Below are 22990 nucleotides of genomic sequence, written 5' to 3'. Positions count from 1 at the left end.
TACACCTTACTTCAAGCACAAAGAGTACCTGCCTGCAAAGGAAAATGGACTAAAGTTCATGCCACTGATATTTTAACTAGGTTAATTACACATCTGCATGAATGTCACTGCGTATCACATGTTGAAATCCCTTTTCCCGAGTTACTTGAAACATCAAACCCTCTTCTTTTAGGTACTAACCTGTTTGTTCATAGGGTGGATGGACAAGCACCATAAATATACCTTCTTCACGCTAGAAGCGGAGAGATAGAAATACGTTAGCATTTATCTTAGAAGAGGGCTACAGGTGAATGTTTTTCAAGAAAAAAAAAAAAAGAAAAAAAAAACAAAACCAAAACACCAAAAACCCAACACCCACAGCACTTTAAAACCCACAATGAAAACCCGTGAGGAGGCTTCACAGGCCTTCTGCCGGGGGAGAAATCCAGTAAAAACAAGCACATGGAACCCAAAATTAGCGGCCGAACCTCAGCGCTTTCCCGCCGCTCACCGCCGCCCCGGGTGGGGGAGCTTCACGCAGCGACTGTGATTTGCGAGAAAGCACAAAGTTTTCCCTTCAAAAACCACCCTGCGGAGAAACGGAGCGACTCCCCATCCCACCGACCCCACCAGCTGCCGCGGCATTGCGACTCCCCGGCCCCGGGGACGCCCCAGCCCCACCTACCTCCCTCCGCCGGCCGCGGCCACCGGCTCCCTCCCGGGCGGAGGAGGAACGGGAGAGGGCGCACCCGCGGAGGGGATTTCCTGGAGAGAGTCCCAAATAGATAAACAACGTGCAGGTGACAATGCCGGATGGAGTGATAGGAGCGGGGGAAGAAGATCCGCGGTGACTCGGCGCATCCGAGGCGTTCCCGCAGCCGGGGGTGAGGCTGTGCGGGGCGAGGGGTGCCGGCGGGGGGGAGAGGAGGTCCCTTCCTGTCAGCCCGGGCTCCTGCGCCGCCGGAGGGGCTCCAGCGGGCAGGGTCGGGGGGTTCAGGGGGTGCCGGGGTCAACCACCCGCCTGTGAAAACCCCCGCAACGCGGCGGTGTCCCCGCAGCTCCTTCGCCCCTCCGCCAGCTGTTCCCCTCCTCCCGGAAACGCACATCTGCCCGCCGCTGGTACGGCAGGATGCTGCGGGCTGTCCGCAGGTCCTATTCCACCGGTCCCTTCCAAAGCAAAGACAGAAAGAGGGTTTTGTCAAGAGATGACAGTGGGGGTGAAAGAATGGTGTGGGAGGGTTTTCCTCAGCCCCCAGAGGCCCTCCAGCCTCGGGGCTGCCCTTCCATTCAAGTTCAAGTGGCGTCACTTGGAGTTTGCTGGAGTTCTTGCCCAACCTAGAGCGCTCAACAGACCCAGAAACATACCTAAAAGCAGGTCACCGAGATACTCCTCCCATCACCTGCCCGACCTGCCCAGGATCAGCCTGCAGGGTGGGTCTGCTGGAGACACCAGCGCTGGAATCACAGCAAGACACCTCAGCCACTTTGCCACCATTTGCCCGTTGTTCCAGGATTCAGATGCACATACTGTAAAAAACCAAATGCACCTATTTGATTCCTTTTCTCATCATGATCTTGATGAATCTGTTTTTTTCAATAAAGAAAGGAGAACAAGAAACCAGCTGAAGCCTTGTGAGCCACCTGTAAGCATCCTTCCACCGTCGTCTTGTTTTGGGAGTGGAGGTAATGTCCTATTTTTGATGACAACACCTTATCAAGGCTGCTTTAATGATGATCTTGGTGGATCAGTTCAGCTATTTCTAGCCCATGAAAACAAAGCCTCCCATCCCTCCTGCTGCCCCATGGCATCTTTTTCTTCTCCCATCCAAGTGTATTTGTTTTAATGCACTTAGTCCAACTGACTGTACTGGTCTGCTGGGCTGTGGCAGAATCTGTCTCCAGTGACCATTTCAAAAGACAAGTTGGATGGATTTCTTACCCCGCAGAAAAGCATATTCTTTTTGCTACCATCAAACATAACCATTTTGAAATAAAAAATAAAAATCATCGACACCCACTTCAGCCAGTCGTACAACTAAACCCCCACCAGTGACTAAAATTTAAGCTTGCAAAGAAAGGAAACCCTACCTTCTATATCACCTACTTCTGTAAAAACAGACATCAGAGATTCTTTGTCTTTCTGCACCATTCCCAAGAGCTGGGCTGGTGCACGAGTTCCTTTTTTTGTGCAACATTTATTGCCACGCTGAAGCCACGAAAGTAGCATAAGTGATACGGGCTATAAAATCTTCCAGCTGCTTCAACTTCCAGAACACTGGTCCTGAATCACAGAATATTCACGGTTGGAAGGGACCTTTGAGGTCATTGAGTCCAACCACAAAAGAAAAAGAAAAAAAAACAAAACAAAAACAAAAATACACCACACCCACCCACAAACAGACACAAACCAACAATTTCAGGCACTAGACCATGCCCTGAAGTGCCGTGTCTACATGTTTCTTAAATACGTCCAGGGATGGTGACTCCACCACCTCCCTGGGCAGGCTGGTCCAGTGCCTGACCACCCTCTCAGTAAAGTAATTCTTCCCAATATCTAATCTAATCCTCCTCTGCCACAACTTCAGACCATCAAATGAAGTAGAAGCAAGGTTCCCCTCCAGGCCTGTCCAGCGTCTGTGGCACAGTAACTGGTTTCATTGGTTCCTCTGCTTTAACCCTGGGAACCCATCTTAGATCCACTACTTTGTCTTCTTTTTTTTTTTTTTCCTACCTCTTTGGCTTTTCCCGTTTCCTCCTCAGCTCTAACCTCCCTTTTATAGGTCCCTTTAACCAATCCTCAATCCCTCCCTCACTCCCAAGGCGTAGATTAAACTTGCTGCCATTTTTGCAGCCAGGAGCACAAATCTCCTCTCCATCATTTCCTTTGCTACAGCACCCTTTTCTTCTCCCTCTTCAACTATCCTTGTTTGAATGCATTTAGTGTAATTAACTGTATTGATTTGTTTTGCTCGGACAGGATCTGCCCCCGGTGTCCATTTAAAAATGACAAATGAGCTGGATTGCCAGCGGCCCCAAGGAAAAATTTATTGCTTTTGCTACCATTGAGCACGAATTGTGGAGTTAAAAGACAATAACTGATACTGGCAGATTCATATATGAATACCAGTTGCTATGATCAATAGCAAATCTCTGTAACGAAAATATTATGGACGTGGATAGAGTGTTTGTTACAGACACATTTCTGTGCAGCATTTACACAAGATACACAGCAGATACTACTCCATTTCCCCACCCAGTGACAGCAGCAACATCAGGAGAGGGGACGGGTGATTATACATCTCAGGAGACCACCAAAAGGCATCTGCATTCGATGCTGGAATATTAAGAAGCCTCAAAATATCCTCTGAAGAGAGAGAGAGCAATAGGGTGAAACAGAAAGAAATGTTAATGTAAAAATGGAGGTAAGAGGACACCGGTGGCTGCAATACGGCGAGTCTGGTTTCTTGCATGGTGCTTTGCCAGCTCACAGGAGCAAGATCCGTCTCCCGTTTTGGTGCATCCTTTGCAAGGTCCAGTAAACAGAGGGCTTCTCCTATTCCTCCACAGCTTCCACTGGCTTTTTCACCATTTGTGTTGGCGTCAGCAGGTGACCGTGATGCTTCCATCAATCTGCCTGGGCGCTTTCTTCCCAGGACTTTCCAGCAGTGTTGACAAAACCCCTTCATTCACTAGGTTTCTGCTCCCCAAAGGCCTTCTCCCTTCATGTTCACCTCATTACCTCAGGATGAACTGCAAGAACTGGCAATGCAGACAGAGCTGTCTAAAGAATCTGGGACTCTCTGGGCCAGCAGGAGTCAGGATATTTAACTTAAAGTTTCTAGGCCATTTTTGTGTCCAGCATTTTATTCCAAGAAAGAGCACTTCTTATATTTGTTTCAGCCAACATACATATTATGCACCCAAAGAAGAGCAACAAAGCTGCTGAAGGGTCTGGAGAACAAGTCCTCTGAGGAGCAGCTGAGAGAAGTGGGGTGGTTTAGCCTGGAGAAAAGGTGGCTGAGGGAGACCTTATTGGTTGTAGAGAGATGGACGCAGTCTCTTCTCACAAGTAACAAGTGACAGAACAAGAGGAAACAGCCTCAAGTTGCGCCAGGGGAGGTTTAGGATGGAGTTTAGGAAAAATTTCATCACCAAAAGGGTTGTTAAACATTGGAACAGGCTGCCCAGGGAAGTGGTTGAGTCACCATCCCTGGGGGTATTTCAAAGACCTGTAGATGTGGTGCTGAGGGACATGGTTTAGTGGTGGACTTGGCAGTGTTAATTAACGGCTGGACTCTATAATCTTAAGGGTCTTTTCCAACCCCAATGATTCTATGAATTTATCATTATAGTAGCATACTTTGTTAATTGCCAAATTTAGGAAGATAGCTCCCTAGATTCTCAAGCAAGGAAGTCACAAACCACATCTGAAATGTAGATTTTGAAGAACATCAGATGTGATTCTCCTCAGAGATCAAGAATGCAGGTTTTTGTTTTTTTTACACAGTTGCAAAATGCATTTTTAATAATTTTAAAAGTATCTGCTGCCCTGTAGTTTTCTATCATCACTGACAAAAAAATCCCCTAAGGCAAATTCACAGCTATGGCATAAGAAATTCAGTTTGTCCCTCCTTGTTTTGAATAATAGCTGGATATAGACATTGCCTTTTCTCTTTTGAAGGTTCACTGCTGGCTTCTTTGAAATATCTTAGCTACTTTTTGGTTTGTTTTCATTCCTTTACTGCATCACTAAAGCTAATGATGTGTCTTAGATTCAGTTTCTGAATCTTCTGTCTCATACATACAACTGTGGAAATAACAGTTTTCTTGTCCATGTCTTCTTCTTGTGATGTCTTGAAACAAATCAGAATTTAATTCTGAAGTTGAACCAAAATACTTTCTAATGTATTTATTTCCCTTCCTGAGGCTTAAAGCTTTATACCTTGCATCTCTTGTCCAAAGAATCAAGAGCTGCTTGAATAAATTAAAAACCCCCAGGGACAGCCTTGCTCACATGGTTATGGGCCAGGAAAAGTTGTAGGCACGGGCAAAATAAGCACGTAATTAGGGCAGCAGATTGCTGGGACAGCAGAAAAACACAGCCCTTTGTCTATTTTGCTACGCCCGAGTTTTAGAAAGCCAAACTTGCTGCTGCGGCAGCTGTGCCCCACTGCTGGGAGGAGAGGAGCTTTCCAGGAGCACCAGCGACTGCTCCCATCCTTCTTGCTCCCTGTCCCTCAAGCTGCACACCAAGCTCACAGAGCTTCACAGCACACCTCATTCAAGTTTTTTAGCTATGCCTGCAAACATATGTTATGTCCTTACATATATATTCCATTGTCATAAAACTGACCACAGCAATCTTATAAGCAACTACCATAGCCAAACAAGAAATTCACTGCAGCACCCAAAGAAATAGACCACCTCCAGTGAATGGGGATAAGTTCCAGAAACTACTCCTTGGGACTTAATCCTTTAAAAATTGCTATGTGAAAAATTGCTCAACATGGAATATTTCTGTGAGTTGGCAAGTCTAAATGAATAATGTTTCACTTTTCTTGGTTCAGAAGTAATAGCAGACAAATTGCTAGTTCAGGAGAACCCTATGTTTTCAAAAAAGTATGAAGTAGTCCTCATAGCAATATTTCTATCACCTTTTTGTGCTCTTGTAAGAATGGACCAAATTGGCTGTGTAACTCGAACAATTCCTAGGTAAAATCCTTTCCATTGAAATTCCATGCAGGTCAGTTTATCTCCTTGAATACAAGATCTGTGGATGAACGAAGTTCTATTACAACTCTTTCCAAGTCCACCCGCCAGTATTGTTATTCACTGTTGCTTTGCTTCATTAACTGAGTCAATGTTAGTTCATGATAGTAACGGTAAATAATACACCTGATGTGAAAAATTCATCCAGTTTTGGTATACCTGTGAGTTTTCCTTTTGCTTATTCCTTTTGTCTCCATTTTGGTGCCCTGGATATTTATGACCTGCATAAGAGCATGTCACATACGCTGTTTTAGCGTTGGCTGATGACTTTATAAACCCTCTGGCTTAAGTCAGGCAGGTTTGTGCTTTGAGTCAGCCCTGAGTGTGAGCATGAGTGCCAAAGACAATAAAAACATCTAAGTGACAGAGATCCTGCCTGCAGCTGGAGTCTGTTATAGCAGACCCAAGCATCAGGCCCCATCAACCACAGGATAAGTTGTACACACGCAGCAAAGCCAGACGTATTGAAGGCAGCTGATGTCCAGACCAGCCAGGAGTGCTGTCTCTCTCAAACACAAACACTGCAGTTACTTGCCTGGGTACATCAGTAGTGTGAGCACAAAATAAGAAGGGTGCTAATTTTACACAAACCCTCTGAAAGCTGATGTCAGTCTGCCCAGGTGTTCGTTTCTTCCTCTCTTTCCACAAGTCAGGCCCAACGGTATCCTGTCCCGCCTTCTGTCTTCCAAAGCCAAATTCACCTCTTGGCCTCTCAGCACGACAGTCATCCTGCTCCTTCTCACCTGTCTTCTTCAGCTCCCTCAGTCTTCTTCAGATCTTCCCACTGGTTGTGCTGTTCTGGTGAAATGGTTTTCCCCCTCAAATGACTGACACATATAAGGCCTCTCTCAAAAATGTTTCCAGCTACTGGTGGTGGCAGATATCCCTTTAAATAAACTCAGGACAAAAAAAATCCTCACCTTTAAAAAGCATATGTGTGCCAATCTACTTTGGACCTCTGAAGAGAGACAAATGTTTACATGTTGTAAATCAGCATAGTGAGAATCAATATTTTTTGTTGTTTCCTGAGTAAGTATGAAGATATGAGTGTCCTTGCATCTGTGATGGTCTAAAGACATGGGGAGGGCAAGTCTGTAGATGGAGGCAATATCTTGTACTAGACCTTGTATGAAGATGGGATAGTTGAAAAAGTAGAGAAGCTTTGAGCCCTCCAGACCTTCTTTTGGCCTGAAATAGCAGCAGAAGATTTCAAAGCCAGAGACAAGTTTAGAAAGGATATAGGTTTCCGAAAGCAAAGATAATTCTGTATAAAGTAATAAAGAATAAAGCAGACACTAGGAGGGGGAAGATAGCAGAATACTTGTTTCCTGGGGAAATAAGTTATATGAAAATACAGAGTATCAAGGAGAGGTGGAAGGAAACAATAATGTGCCATGAACCTAACTTTCCTACCAAATGCCTGATTTCAAAAATTTTTGGATGACTGTTTTGTACCAGATGACCAATAGCTAAAGGTCCTAAGAGTCATTGGTTCATTAGAGTCATGACCACCGTGTTTGGTGGTCTACAAACTTTGGCAGCACTGGATAATGGACCAGGATTCAATACACTGAGCCTAAACCCTAGTCAGCTCTGCTGTGACAACAGACAGGGCACTGTCCTCCGATTCCTGCCCAGTTGTGGTCTGTGCTGTGAGCTCTCCAAGGAAGGGATTATCTCTGAAGTGGAAAAGGCATGGAGCCAAGAACAGTGGAGCCCTCATTTGGCCAGGGTACAGGCCAGAACTGTGACAAAAAAAGATTAATCATCATAAACCTGAAATGGGGCTCCATGAAGCCGCACATGCTGGTAGTGCAGCTGACTTTGATTAAGATCCATGAGCACAAAAGCTGACCTCCCTGGGGTCGCCTCACATCAGTGCAAACAATTATCACCCACATAAAACCAAATCACTTATCTACCATTTCAAAGCTATATTATTTGCCAAGAAAAAAATTACCTTTATCTTGTACTGTATATATACAGCTTTTTACATAAACCCGTTTTAAATGTGAGAGGCTGCCAGACAGGTATTTTCTCTTTGACTTCCATCTGCTGAGCAACGTTAACTGTATTTCAGGAATATGCCTATGCTCACTTTAATATTGTATTTTTCAGTTTGCTTCTCTTTCTTCATCTCAGTAATTCAACTCTGCTTTTCCAAGACTAATACAAAAGAACTAACAGACATACAGGATCAGACAGAAGGTGGATGTGTCTTGTCTTTAAACATCAGTAGGAGCAGATGTCTATGAGAAGGCTGTCGGGACTGGGCTCCACACACGCGTAATTCCTCTGAAATACCCTCTCAGCTGCTGCCACCTCAGGCCTTAGAGACTTCTTGAGCCAGATGTCGTATCCATTCTGATAGCCCCTGAAGGACCTCTCTGCCCCTGAATGTATTTGATGGCTTTTGAGCACATGCATGTGCAGCAGCCAAATCCACAAGGTGCCTGTCTGTTTCTTAAAAGCTCAATAGCAGCTCAAACGCCAGAAGCGGTCTGATTTAATCGGCTTGGCTCTCTCAGTAAGTTCCAGAGAGAAACCTTTTTAAATTCTCTGCAACATTGTTATGGTTTGAGACCCACAACTATTTACTGTCATTTACACAGTTATCCTATCATGCAGTGACCCCTCCCCACCTGGAAGGGGGAAAAAAAAGGAAACCAAGTGTTGAAATATAACCAGATTTAACAGAATAAGACTAAATAATTAACATCAATAATCCTAAAGAGCCACTATTGATCCTGATACCAATATAAAATATATAAAGATTATACTCAGCCCCTTCTCTCAGCAGGAAGCTGTGCACTCCCAGCAGTGGACAGCAAAAGTCAGACACCACCAGTGCAACTGCTTCAGGAGGAAGCAAAGGTCTCAGGGGTCCAGCACCAGGGCAAGAAGTTCTCAGGTTCACTGAGAGAGAGAACTTCTCAGCAAACTTTCTAACTTATATTGAATGTGACATTCACAGTATAAAATAATCCTGCTGGCCACTTTGGGTTAAGTGCCCGGGTCTCAAGCCTCCTCATCCCCGCACGTGGCTATGCTCAAAAACACTGACACCTCGAAACCTGCATACCGTAGCTGGCTATAAAGTAAATATTTTCACCAATTTAGCCACTAGAGTCTTCTAAAAATGCAGTTTTCCCAAGCATTAGGAGACACCTTACCGAAAAGTAAAATTACTGGAAGAAAAATTAATCCTATGTGGCTCAAACAAGTACAGACATGCTTAATTCTTTTACAAACTGAGGTATATTTATCAGTGTTGTAACTGTTGGGTTTTTTTTAGGGTATATTTATGCTTGCCTTGCTTATGATTAGGCTGTAAGTTTTAGTGAAGAATGATGAAAAATGAAAATATGACATGGTCTAATGTTACTGATTCAAATTCCTAGGTCTGCATGTGTAAGCTCAAGTAGGACTAGAAAAGCCTGGGCAGTAATAATGGTAATAATAATTATTAAATTTGCTGGCACCCAGCCTTTCATCCTGTTTTGTACCAGGAGGTACAGGTCCATTATGATAACAGTAAAAGAACGCAAACAGACTCTGTAAGATATAATTTAAAATGCTATTTATCATAGATAACTCTATAAGGAGAGAATGGTATAGATAATCTTACATCCTGTTAGCTGGTGGGCACCGCAGGTGGTGCAGCATCAAATGAGCCTCCAACCCATGCACAGCACGTTGGGCAGACACCTTCCACAGAGGTATTCCCCCATTTTGGTCATTGCAGCTACTATAGGATTTTCTTAAAAGAAACAACTCTATTGATCATTTCCACTGCCAAACAGAAAGGATGTTCACATGAGAACTGGCTGCTGCACACCTAGATGATGGCAGGGACACGGCGGAGGCCCACCCATGTTAAGAGGGAGCTGCCTGCAGGCTCCTCCACAGCAATTAACTGCAAAGTTTATCCCGAGGCCAAGGGACCTGTGTAGCACAACACGGGCCTGAAAGCCAGGCTGTGGGTGCAGCAAAGTGCAGCACCAAATAGGCTGGGCAACTGGGGACACCCAGCGTGGGGACAGTGAGACAGGGAATGACCTTTATATTGTGATTCCACAGTGTATTACTACAGCAATAGTGTGCCTTCAGTACGTCACTACTATCACTCTCCCAAATCACAATCACTGTAAAGCGAAATACATCGAAGAAGTCAATTTGATATTAAACATTAAACCCTCCTTGTGGAATATCTGAAGGAGCCTGGTCAGAGAATATTGGACTCTGACAGCATCAGACACAATCTCGGTGTGTGTATATAGGGTCTTTGCTGGGGGTGAAATACCAGCAGTCAAGAGAAGAGCTCAATGGGAGCGTGATGGGGCACAGAGGCTTTTGCTGCCTCTTTCCACAAGCTGAATTTCATCACTTCTAAACTGTCTCGTAACCAGCTTATTGACATGTACCACTTTTACAGCCAGACTTTGGCAGAGCTTTCTGACCCAGACATGAATTTGAAACTTCATGTCTTTTTAGGATCCTGACTGTCAACAGTTGCCTTGGACCTGATTTGTGACCCATGGGCCACCTCCTGCAGGTCCCTCTGACCACTAGCAGACCTTTATATAACTTTGCAAGGCTTTTGGACAATCAAACACATGAGAAAATTAGGTGAATTAGGGGCTTTCAGAGTAAGAATTTAACAGCCAACAAGAGTTAAAGAACAGCCTATACACTCCGGGAAACATAAAGTTCACTTTTGCATTAATTTATATACATTTGCATGACTGCACAGACTTTCAGAACAACCTTACCTTATGAGGAAATGGCATCCATTGCTGCATACAGTCATAAGAAAAATCCATCAGGAGAAGTAACTGTTAGTTCTACCTCATCCTAATTAGAAACCAAAAAATAGAAAATTCAAACACTGAGGCAAACCCACAATGATTTAATTCTGGTCTCTTTCAAAAAAGGAGCTTGCTGCTGTCACTTGGGAGGGGTCAAAAATTGCCAAACATTACACCTACTGCTGTCATGTCTGCCCACAGGGGTTGTTATCATTCTTGCCACTAATCACCAAAAGTGATAGGCTGGAAATTAAGGGACCACTCAAATGAAAAGTGCTCTCCTGAAGTGCCAGGCTCCTCAGTGAGATATGTTGAGACAGACACAGAGGCAGCTTTCAGAAATGAGGCAGTTCTCTATAGCTGGCATTGGGGAAACAAGTGAGAACAGAAGAAGTTCAGCATCCCCAGGGCAAAGAAAAACGTGTTTGTGCTCAGCACATCAGAGAGGAAACCAAAGAATTGTTCTGTGTGAACGTAAGACCTCTGTACTGCTGCCAAGGGCATGGAAACATGGTATTATAAGAAGCAGCTTCCATTAAGCACCTCATATTTCTAAGATAAAAACAACAGAAAATACACAGCAAATTTGTTGCACTCACTTACTTTTTCCCTACTCTTCCAAGTAATGCTCTTCTCATCCCTTTTACATGGAGACATCCCAATACACTTTCCAAGTCAGAAGGGCAATTCTGCCTAGTTCAGAACTGGGTACATTTGACCCACAGTGAAAAGAAAATCTAGGTGGGAAAGAAAATATTGTTTACAGCTTCTGCTAGGGTTGTTTACAGTTGTTCCTGTTTTCCAGAGCAAATACAGCTGACTTCTAGGAACTGACAGCTCACTAACAAACTGGTCTATTGAGACTATAAGAGATATTTATTCTTTTGAGGTCAAATACTCTATTGGCTCAACTCCACTGACTTTAATTGAATTCTGCAGTTATAAATTTTACAAAGGTAAACTTTGCAGAAAAAATTAAAATTCACTCATTCTTTGCAGATTTTTTTCATACGTTGAAGCTAACAATGTGAACTAATTAGTTCATGCAACAAATTCATACATTATTTTTCTTTAGTGGCAGTTAAGGTTGCTTCAAGATATATTCTCTCCTTCTACGGATGGAAATGAGACATAAAGGAAGAGTCTTACGTCTTCTTCACTTCACTTAGAACATAAATAACACACTGGGCCTCTCCATAATTTGAAAATTTAGTTATTGACTAGGAATCCACTGTCTGCAGAGACTTTTTAAAACCTCCCCACTTAAAAGTGTTTTTAAAAATCGATCTGCTGCTAGAAGATGAAAATTTGGCAATGGAATGGGTATTTTTTGATCAAAATTTTCATCCTAAAATAAAAATATCTTTTTCCACTTATTTCAGCACCGAATGACACAGACACAACAGTGAAAATGCAAAAATGGGCTCAGCAAGAGGAGAAACCAAAAATACTCCCCCAGCCCTCTCTTTGCAATAATTTATTGCCTCTTGGTCCCAGCATTTGTTGTAGGAAATGGAGAGCACATTTGTGAATCCCCACAGAAGGAGGCATGAACTGAATCTGTGTCTCTCATGTCATGGAAGACAGCTTTTACCACACCTTATTATTGGCAAGAAGGATAAACACCTGCTATCTGCTTAGCTTTAAAGGGTGTTTTTCCTCTGCTGTTCCCAAAAAGGATCTCAACACCCACTTCCAGGAAAGACGGACAAGCCACTCGCCCTGCCTGGAACAAGGTGTTTCTCCATGACACCAAGTAAGGCTCTTCCCTCCCAGAGGCAATTGGAAATTAAGACTCACTCCTCAGTATTTTCTCCTCCATTATCTGTGGCTGACATTTTTGAGGAGGATATTATGAATTCTGTTTGGAGGCACCTCTCTGCCTCCATGCACAATTTATAGAGCCATGGGGAAAAACTGTTGGCTGCACACTTCACCAGGAGGTGAATGGGTGGCAGAAATCTATATTCTCTGCCGGGGTTGGACCTACACCCTTAATCACCAACTGAGCAAGGACAGGAAAGGCTGGCCACACAGTATGTTCTCTCTGGATACAGGTGGTAAGGAAATAGCTATGGCAAAAACCTCATTTCCTTACCAGGGCTTGTGGTCTAGGCTCTTGGGTTAGACTGGTTTTGCCAGCTAATGGCACCCTGAAAAGCAAGACAACACAACACGGTCTGAGCAAAGAGGAAAAAACACCTATTTTTAAATACGTGAACAAGATTTTGTCTCCTAAAAAATGCTTGCCTCTCGAGCATTTATTCACAGAAGCTTTTTGTGAATGCATTAGTTTTATATCTAGATCTTCAGTAGAAGACTACATGCAATCAGGACAGAGATGTGCCTCTGTGAACACCTGAGAGACCAGTAATTTCATAGTCTTTGGAAAACAGAAAAGACTTAAAATGGTAGCCCTAGCTCCTCCTGTGCTTAAAATACAGTTGAAACTATTCACAACACTGCCTACGTTGTGACTTACCAGGGGATTGAAATGGGGGGAAAAAGAAGGTTAATGCATTCAAGGTAAGAGGTAGGAAGAGAAAACAAGGGTAGGACAGTGAGCCAAGCTAAGAAACACAAAGATTTTGCTTCTTTCCACGTAGTTTCCCTGCTGGTTTTGGAATGTTATTTAGACTAAGGTGTTGGGGTCAGTTTGACAAAAAAAATTCCTTGATACTCTCCAAACATGAAAGATTTGCCACGTCTTGCACTGGTGGGTATTAATTCCTCATGTGAAACATACTCTCTTTTTCTAATACTGAGAAACAGAGAGACCATCGTTCACTTTTGAGCACAATTTCAAGGGAGGGTATTAACAGTTCTGCTTCATGTGCATCTCTGTATTTTCCATTTACTTGCAGAAGATGGGAAAGGAAAAGCATCCTATGCTTTTTTCCCCACTCTAGTTCTCCCTGGGCTTTTTAGATTCTAGTCACCATATCTCTGTCTCCGCATCTATCTGTCTGTCCCTCAGCAGAGGATTCCTCCAGTGTGCCAGCTCACCTGTGGGGATTTAACTTGCATTCTCACTGCAGTCAGGAAAATAAAGTGAGGGATATGCCAGCAGGTACTAAGAAGACAGGGAACAGTATTTGCAAAAGCTCGAGAAAGAAAGCAGATCCTACTTAGCAGCGGTCAACTCGCACAACAGAGCAACTGATCTTATTTAAAGATCTTTTTTGTTTAACCTGCTGGAAAAGCAGGGCAAAGGAAGCCACAGAGGGCAAACAGGAAAAGTTAGGAAACACAACTAGAAGACAGAATGAACTAAAAAAAAAATACCTCCTTGCAATGAGAGGGCTTAATAGAGAATTGTGGCCATCAGCTGTCAGGGAGCTCCTAGTTATTCCTCCTGGAAATAAATTCTGCATCGGACTTGTGGGAAAAATTCTTGATATTAAGCAACAGAGCTCTCCACTACTTCAGACCAGAGGATCTGCTCCCACATGTATCAGAGACCAAGTTTGAGAAATCCTGTGCCCCTCTAGCAAAGAGGCAATTTTCCCTTGCATCAGTCATGTGCTCCACCTAGAACCTTATGTGCTCCTTGGACCTGGGGAGAGCTCCCTGCCACCCCCTGAACTGTCAGTGCACAGCAGCAGTGCTCATGGATCAATGGATCAGTCCCCTTCACTTGTGTTTATTTTTGCAATGTTTCATCTGTACATTTTTGCAATGTCTCAACTGTATTTGTGCGCTCATACCAGCTCTTCAACCTTCTCTTAGCATGAGACTGTATTCAGATATACAAAGCACCCCAGAACATTTCCCACAAGCTTCTGGGAGCCTCTGCTGACCTCATGCCAGTGGCACTTTAAAATATAAAACAACCTACCCCTTCCAGGAAGAAAAAGGAGATTTAAATCAGAGCAGGGGCTGTGATGGGACACAACGTCGCATTAGCACAGACACAATCACTTAAGGTTTGGCAGCTTCTGATGAATACCAAGCTTGGTCCACCTCCCAAGAAAGATATTTTCCAATTGATGTGTATGGGGTTTGGCTAAGGCCCACACTGTGCATGCTGTGGATCATTCCTCTCATTTTAGGCTCTCAAAAGTACTCAACAAATAGGAATGAAGTTAAAAGGGGGAAAAAGGGTCCCAGTTTTGCCCTGTTTTTGCATGGACAAGTTCAATTGGACTTTCAGGGGGTAGATCAACTGCCTGATGTCTTTTAATTTGATGGGTTTTTTTACATTTTTGAGAGTAGTATCATCACTTGCAACATCCATTCTCTCATGCCTGACTGGCTCAGTAATCATAAATACTAAAATTGTTCCATTGACAAGCAATAAAAATACAAAAACCCTGCAATTTCTCTGATCATACACACTTACTGTTAAAATACTGAAAAGACCAAAATCTTCTGTAGAAAAAAAAATAAATCTTACGTTTTCTGTATTGCTGCTGCTCACTGAAATTTCCTTCTGATACCAGTTCAATGGTAACAGAATTGAGCAATATGCTCCACAGGAAAAGATAACAAAGAATCGATCTTTAAGCAATTTCAGGATCATCTTTGAATTTGATATCCAGCTGATTAGTTTATACCATAACGGTTCCTTGGTCCTATTTTAAGCATCTTCAAGAAGAACACTGTAACCCAGTTAAAATGCTTCCTCGTGGGACAGAAATCAATATCCAACAAGGCAGTAATGACCTCTCTCAAATTTTTTTATGCTGACCGCAAGAGCGCTTAAAATATTAATCCCAGGGAATGTTCTGCAAAATTGAAAAGGGTTTAAATAATCCAGCATACATAGTAAAAGGAGCGTCTAACAATTCACCCAGAGAAGAGAAGATTGGGAAGGTTGCCTGTTCCTCCTTCCTTCAGCCAGACTGACTGGGTCGGGGTGGCTGTGCCTATTTGGGACATGGTAACTCTCAACGCTTGTGTGCCATGGAGGACTCCCAGATCCTTTTCCTCAGTAGTACTTCCCAGAAGATCCATCCCTAACCTATATTGGTGCCTGGGGTTCGTCCTCCCCAGGTGCAGGACCTTACATTTGCTCTTGTTGAACCTCATAAGGTTCTTCTCTGCCCAGCTCTCCAGCCTGTCCAGGTCACTCTGGATGGCAGCACAGCCCTCTGGAGTGTTGGCCAGCCCTCCCAGTTTGGTATCATCAGAGAACTTGCTGAGGATACACTCTGTCCCCTCGTCCAGGTCATTGATGAATAAGTTGAACAGGACTGGGCTGAGTATTGACCCGCGGGGGACGCCGCTGGTTACAGGCCTCCAACTTGACCCTGCTCCATTAATGACAACCCTCTGTGTTCTGTCACACAGCCAGGACACAATCCACCTCACCGCCCCCTCATCTAACCCACACTTCCTTAATTTTCTAATGAGGATGTTATGGGAGACAGTGTCAAAAGCCTTGCTGAAGTCAAGGTAGATGACATCTGTTGCTCTCCCCTCATCCAGCCATCTAGTTATAACATCATAGAAGGCTATCAGATTGGTCGAGCATGATTTACCCTTGGTAAATCTGTGTTGACCACTTCCAATAACTTTATCTTCAACGTGTTTGGAGATGACATCCAGAACAAGTCATTCCATTATTTTCCCAGGGACAGAGGTGAGACTAATTGGCCTGTATTAAACTGGATAGTAATTACTTTGCTTGTTTAAATGTGCCCTCTAAAAACTGAGTATCATCATTGTCATCAGGCTTGTGAGTGCTTATAAAATACTTCTCTTTTTTCCTGTTTGTGGTCAGAGGGAGCTCCTGGGGGCTCTGACATTCACATCAATTGCTGCTCAGATCTACTTCTGTCAAGAGCCAGATGTCCCTGGGCAGCAGAGAAGCAGCAAGTGCCAAACATACAGGAACAGAGAAACCCCCAGGAAACCTGAGGAGAAGGAAGCCCAGTGACCAAATAAAATTCTCCTGGTCAGCTGGTCAATCTGGAAACAGCAAGACAAGAATGTCCTCTCCACAAGGAGGCAAGTATGCAAGTCCTGGTATAAAGTCAGCTTGTGGCTTCAACCACCTTGGCCATGCAACTGCAGCTCACATGAGATTATTTGGGTGGCACCCCTGACCTTCACACCCTGTGCCTGGAGCAGGTACCTGAGCAGAGGAAGACCACAGCTTGTCCCTGTCATCCTCCCTACCATCTTTGACCCAACTGATGACCACAGAGCTGGGAGGGCAGAGGGGGAGGATGCCAGCCACTTCCAGTGAGTCACCCTCTCACTCCTCTTGCAGGAAAGGGAGTAATACTGTTTTCACGCTCTCCCCTGCTCATACCCTGGCTTGCACTTCCTCCATGAGCCATCCCACACAAAACCAGCCTTTCCTTAGGTAACACCAGTCTGCAGTCAGTGGGAGTTTGAGTGGAAATGAAGTAACTATCCAGATTTGGGCTATAGCTAAAGGAAAACAACTTCATCCTCATGAGAGTTTGCTTATCACCACATTTTCATATTAGCAAGCTATATAAAGCATAAGAGAAAACATCTCTCTTCAGCTCAGCTCTGGTATCTTTGTGTTCCAACCAAGGACTGCTTGATAAAGACTCAGTATTTTTCCATTAATTAAGATACTTTAATTAGTTGGGACAGCTAATTTATATTAGCTCTAAGAATAGGCATAGCTCTCAATAGAGCAGAGGGCAATGACTGCAGTTAATTCAGAATAATCTGAGGGAAAGCTCTGCTTTAGGAAAGGCATTCAACCAGGTAGACCAAGGTATTGTTGAATGCACAGCTTGTCACTTTAATGCATCAGTTTTGATTTTTTTTATTTCATTTTTTTGCAGAGAGTGCTTGTTGGTCCTTTCTGGAGTTACAGTCCCATTTTTTTTCCCTGTGATGTGATCCCAACTGGATTTTTGCCTGGACAAAAAAGATACTTTTGACAACCCAGTATTACTTTCATACAACATCGGAACTAGGAAGAACACACCAGCTATGTCCTTTCAGTAATGGCATCCTGCATTTCCCCCAGCTCTGAGACCATTAGGCAATTAGCACTTCTTTCCATTACTGCCTGCCTTTCACCACGCTGAGAGGCCAAGCCATGTGAAAAACCAACACACTGATGGCACATACCAGGGTTGGCTCACCCAGCTTGTTAGTGCATGGAACAGGGGTGGAAGACAAGATCAAAGATTCTATAAAGGAGCAGAAGATCCCGAGCTGATGATATAGAAGATCACCTAGAAGATCACATGGGCAAAGAGCCTTTCCAAGGAGGCAAGCTGGACTAGGGGTGCAGAAAACAATCAGATATATTTTCTTTCTTGTTTGCACAAGCACACTTCTATTAACAAAGGAGGGAAATGGGGAAAATGAGGTGCAAATTTTGATCAGTCCTTGTGATTATTCTAGCAATAGCTTTGCATTTTAAACTCCCTGCTGTCTTTACCACTGCAGGAAGAACTTGTTCTGCAGCAGGTAGGGCTGTTTGCAGGTGCAGACAAATCTATAGATTACTGTTCTCTGTACTGACACACACCAGTAGGCTGGCTTGTGGAACCATTTTGACCCTAGATACAAAAAACCAAAGTGTTCACTGAAAAGTGAAATGTTCTAGCTAACCAAAACCTGCCAGAGTCAGGATAGCGTCCTTATCACTGGCACAGATGTGCAGGTAACAGCAGCCTCCAAACCCAAGAAACAGCTATTTTAGATGTAGCAGCAACTTCTCATCCTTATACAAACAGCTGCAGTTGGACATTGTTGGAAAGGTCACAACTTGCTTGCTTTTTCCCCACGCTGACATGAATCCTTCACACCAGACGTGAAGCAGGATCCCAAAACAGCAACTTAGACCTCTTGAGACTACCCTTCTTTTTTCCCAGGAAATACCACTTCGAGCTTAACAAACTCATCACCCTGTCCTAACAGAAGCATAGGTTCTGCAGGACACGCATGTAAAACAGAAGACAGCAGATTAGATTAGATTCTGCAGATGCGCTGATCCCCTTTCCTCCAGGGAGCACATCAGAACAGGGATATAAAAATACACTTGCAAAAGTCTCCATGGGGTTAACCACCCTTCATTCAAATATGGGTACTGCATTCCCTGCTCTCCACCCTGTCAAACATTGTAAATCCCTATCAGCCCTATATGAGGTACCTCACTCACCACTTGAAGAACCCCAAAGAGCTGGCCAGCATCAACGCGAGGCCGACATATTTTCAACAGATTTTTCAGTTCATCAGTTTTCCAAGAAATCTGGATTTCTTTGGTGGTTTCTTTGGTGGTTTGTATGGGGTTTTTTTAGCTCTTGTATTTCAAAAAGGTAATCTGTTGAAAAACCCGATTGCTACTAAATACACCAGGTAGGCCTCTTCAAGCAAACAATGAAACAATTACACAGAAGATACTGAAATAAGGTTTCTGTGATATGCTGGGATTGATTTAAGAGGGTTACAGAAAGCTGGAGCCTGCTGTTCTGTAACAAACAATTTCCCTGAGAAAACTCAGTAAGTGAAACCTAATCACATAATGGAATTGCTCTTGAAATATCACTAGCTCCAGGGTTTGGAAATCAGCAGCCCCCAATGACCTTGCATTTAACATCTTTATTCATGATCTAGGGAAAAAAAAAAAAAAGGTAAACAGCATAAAGGATAAATCAGTAGACAAGGGCCTTCAACTGAAGCAGAGGCCAGCAGTGTCAGGTTTCTTTAGTCAACAGGGAACTCAAATGGAAAGAGATCTGATTAGAGAACTCAAGCAAGATGGTATAGGCTACATCCAAACCCAGTCTGAGGAGTCATTTAAGGGCAGGACAGAATGGAGGGATGTGAAAAGGGAGAGCAAGGCAAACAGAAGCAGATTAAAAATTGAGCTTATTGATGTGATTTGGGGTTATATGAGAAGTACACATGGTGCCCACCTGAATCTAAAAGAACTAGAAGCCCTTTGCTTCTCAAACACCACTGCACTCAAACATCAGCCCAGATCACCAAGGTCAGTGGAAGTGCAAGTTGTGCCTACCCACCCACTTCATATTGAAAAATTAAAGTGGCTACAGCACTCATCACAAGCCATCCCCTGGGACCACTGGTAACACCAATAAGAGGCAAGCAGGAAGGAAAGCCTGCTTCTCTTCATGAAAACCCAAGTGTGCTTGGGGCCACAGAGAGTCTGGTAGCAGCTGTGGCTCCAGAAAGGACTGATTTCTTTCACAAGTCAACATGAGGACCACAAAATGCCAGGACCCTGTTCCCCAAGACACAGAAAACTGTGCCCAGAAGATGAGGAAAACCAGGGAGGCTACATTGTGGAAACCTTAAGCTTGAATTCCGTGGCCAAAACTGCAGGGGTAACTATTACACTTAGAACTTACAACTAGAAAATCTCTGTTCAGTGGTAAATAACACCATAGGGTGCTCATCCCTCCCAGAGGGTACATGGGCTGGAGGAAGAACCAACTTTTCCCATGTATGGCAGAACGAGGAGATGGGGAAAGGTGCCACAGCCTTCCCAAGCAGCAGCTTTCCATCTCCCTCCCTCCCTCCCTGCGTAACAATGCTGATGGAAAACTGAAACTTAGACTGGGGTGAGTGGTACCGACGGTTTTCCACTGTCGGGGGTTTTCCAGCATCCCCCTTACTGGAGAGTGAGGAAAGGCTGCTGTCCCAGATATAGCCCGTAGGAAAATCCTGAGATGGACAAAATGAAAAGTGTCTGTTTTGGCTTCTGCAAATTATGCCCTGCCTTTCAGCCGCCCTGTATTCCCCATGGAGCGAGAGTGGCACCTGGTGGCCACAACCCCCCTCGCACCGGCCACAAACTCATTTTTTTAATTACTATTTCTTGGAATGCTCAGTAAAGTGGAAATGACAGCAGGACCCTGTTCCCCAAGACACAGAAAACTGTGCCCAGAAGATGAGGAAAACCAGGGAGGCTACATTGTGGAAACCTTAAGCTTGAATTCCGTGGCCAAAACTGCAGGGGTAACTATTACACTTAGAACTTACAACTAGAAAATCTCTGTTCAGTGGTAAATAACACCATAGGGTGCTCATCCCTCCCAGAGGGTACATGGGCTGGAGGAAGAACCAACTTTTCCCATGTATGGCAGAACGAGGAGATGGGGAAAGGTGCCACAGCCTTCCCAAGCAGCAGCTTTCCATCTCCCTCCCTCCCTCCCTGCGTAACAATGCTGATGGAAAACTGAAACTTAGACTGGGGTGAGTGGTACCGACGGTTTTCCACTGTCGGGGGTTTTCCAGCATCCCCCTTACTGGAGAGTGAGGAAAGGCTGCTGTCCCAGATATAGCCCGTAGGAAAATCCTGAGATGGACAAAATGAAAAGTGTCTGTTTTGGCTTCTCCTGCAAATTATGCCCTGCCTTTCAGCCGCCCTGTATTCCCCATGGAGCGAGAGTGGCACCTGGTGGCCACAACCCCCCTCGCACCGGCCACAAACTCATTTTTTTCATTACTATTTCTTGGAAATTGGAAATGACAGGGGGGCACTTCTTATAAAGCAGTCCTGATTAACTAGATCAGTGACAACTGCTGGCTCCAATTATTCCTGTAACCCACTATTTTTTGACACCCCTCATCGTGCAAGTAGCGCTTCTTCACAATCTGCCGTTGCAACACGTGCTGCACAAGCTTCCCGACCCACATCATTATGTTCCTGTGAGTGAGAAGGAAGGAACAAGGACCTGTCCTAGCTTGCTGAAAACATTATTATTTTTTTCCTGATTGCTTAAAAAAAATGAAATTCAGGACTTCCTATCCGGGCAGAGACAAAATAAGCCTGTTTCCAATCAGCCACCAAATTCACATCCCTTGAGATGCTCAGGGCCACATGGGCCTTGGAAGAAAATGTTGTTATTCTCCTTCTGTCTATCTCTGAGACATTCTGTGCCTCAGCAGGACACGACTTCTGTAACTCCCTGCACTCTGCAATCCCTGTGAATAATAGATGTGCTCTGACGCAGAACTTCTGCCAGGGGTGCTCCTCACATCACTGACTTGTCTGGCAAACTGAATTTTTGGTGCAGAGGGGCTCTGTCTGAGAGATGAATAGAACAACAAGCACACACAAAGCACTGAACCTGAGATAGCCTGTTTTTAGAGAATTCAGATCTTGCCTCTGAGTGGATTTTGTACGTCTGGAGCATGAGTGCTGCATTAGAGATCTGAAACTGTACCCTTACTTCTGACAAACAAACTCCTACTGCAAGTTTTTCTGCAGCCTTCCCTCTGGCAAGTTTTTTCTCCTGTCCTACTCCAAGGGTTGCATCCCTGATGCAATGGCAGAGGCTGTGGAATAAAGAGGTAAATGAGTGGAGAGAGGCGGTGGACAGAGTGCTCCATCACTGGGAGCAAGTGCTAAGAATATGGTCATTTGAAAACAACAACATAGGAGTGCAAGATGGAAAGAAAAACAGCTTTGCGAGACAAAGACTTCATTTTTTCTTGTTCCTCCTTGAGATCTGCCCGCAGGTGGCAGAGCAGCATTAATATTCTTGCCCCATCTTCTCCAGAGATACAGAGCTTGCTCTCTGGCTGCTCTCTTCCCTTTCTGGTTTGCAATCATATGGCTGGAGCAAGGAAAACAATCCCAACTCCCTAAGCACCACCAAGTCCTGTGCAGATGAACCAGACCAGGTCTTGCCACCAGTTCAGAGATCTGCTTACAAAGAAAAGCAGAGCAATGGTGAGCTACAGTGTGGGCTCAAACTGCTGTTGTCACACCAATGCAATGCTGGGGGTCGACCACTTATTTCTGACAAGCAGGGATTTTTCTGGTGTAGCTTATGTCGTGCTCAAATGAATTTAAAACAAGTGGGGGAAAAAAGTGCCAGTTTTATTCCACAACAAAAACATCCACACAGGCAACGAGCCCAGGGGAAGGACTGAATTAAATTTATCAGTAATTGTTAAAACATCTCTGCCAGGAATCTCTCAGTGGGGACTTGTGCCACGTTTTGCAAGGTCTGTGCTGAACTAGGAGGAGCTGTACAACCAGGGCTTGTTTTAGCATCCGTGTCACATGCTTCTGCCACAACACTAGCCCTGAGCGTGCAAACGGGGAAATGCTACTGCCTTTCTCCATCCCAACACCTCCCACATCAAAGCTGAAGATTAGCAGCACAGAAATGGTCACAGACACGGCAGTGGAAAAGAAGAAGTACCAACCTACTTCATGTGAAGTACACTGCATGGTTCAAATGTAAAGCCATAGGGTTAATACAGGACTGGAAAATAGCACTCAGAACTGAATTTATTTCATAATTTTCCTGTGCTGAAAGAGAACAAAAGGAGGAAGAAAACAAGAGTGCTCCCAGCCTATAGAAGGTAAAAAGAGGGTAAGAAACCCAACTAACATTAAACCATAACAGCGAGCTGCCTAAAGACAGCAGGATATATCCCTTTCATCTGCCAGTCTACATTCAACAGTCATAACATCCACGGGGGAAAAAAAACTCTCAAGTGCTTGACAGCCTGGA

The 22990-nt window shown here is 44.2% G+C and overlaps 1 protein-coding gene across 5 annotated transcripts in view; it reads right to left on the bottom strand.

The window, feature by feature from the left end:
• The window catches only part of ENTPD3 (ectonucleoside triphosphate diphosphohydrolase 3), a 51352-nt gene that overhangs the window by 21892 nt on the left and 6470 nt on the right, over positions 1–22990 (bottom strand). The window contains exons 3-6 of one of the 5 annotated variants that reach the window (XM_014937782.1): positions 12655–12709; positions 10521–10602; positions 665–1506; positions 181–232 (exon numbers count right to left, since the gene is read on the bottom strand). The gene's annotated coding sequence lies outside the window, so the exon portion shown is untranslated. Of the gene's footprint in view, positions 1–180; positions 233–467; positions 629–664; positions 1507–10520; positions 10603–12654; positions 12710–22990 lie in introns of those variants that run through there. The other 4 variants (XM_014937781.1, XM_014937780.1, XM_014937783.1 and 1 more) reach the window with 4 other exon arrangements.

This window comes from Calidris pugnax, unplaced genomic scaffold (assembly GCF_001431845.1).
Source record: "Calidris pugnax isolate Ruff unplaced genomic scaffold, ASM143184v1 scaffold11, whole genome shotgun sequence".
Taxonomy (NCBI): Eukaryota; Metazoa; Chordata; class Aves; order Charadriiformes; family Scolopacidae; genus Calidris; species Calidris pugnax.
This window is presented reverse-complemented; position numbering and strand designations above follow the sequence as displayed.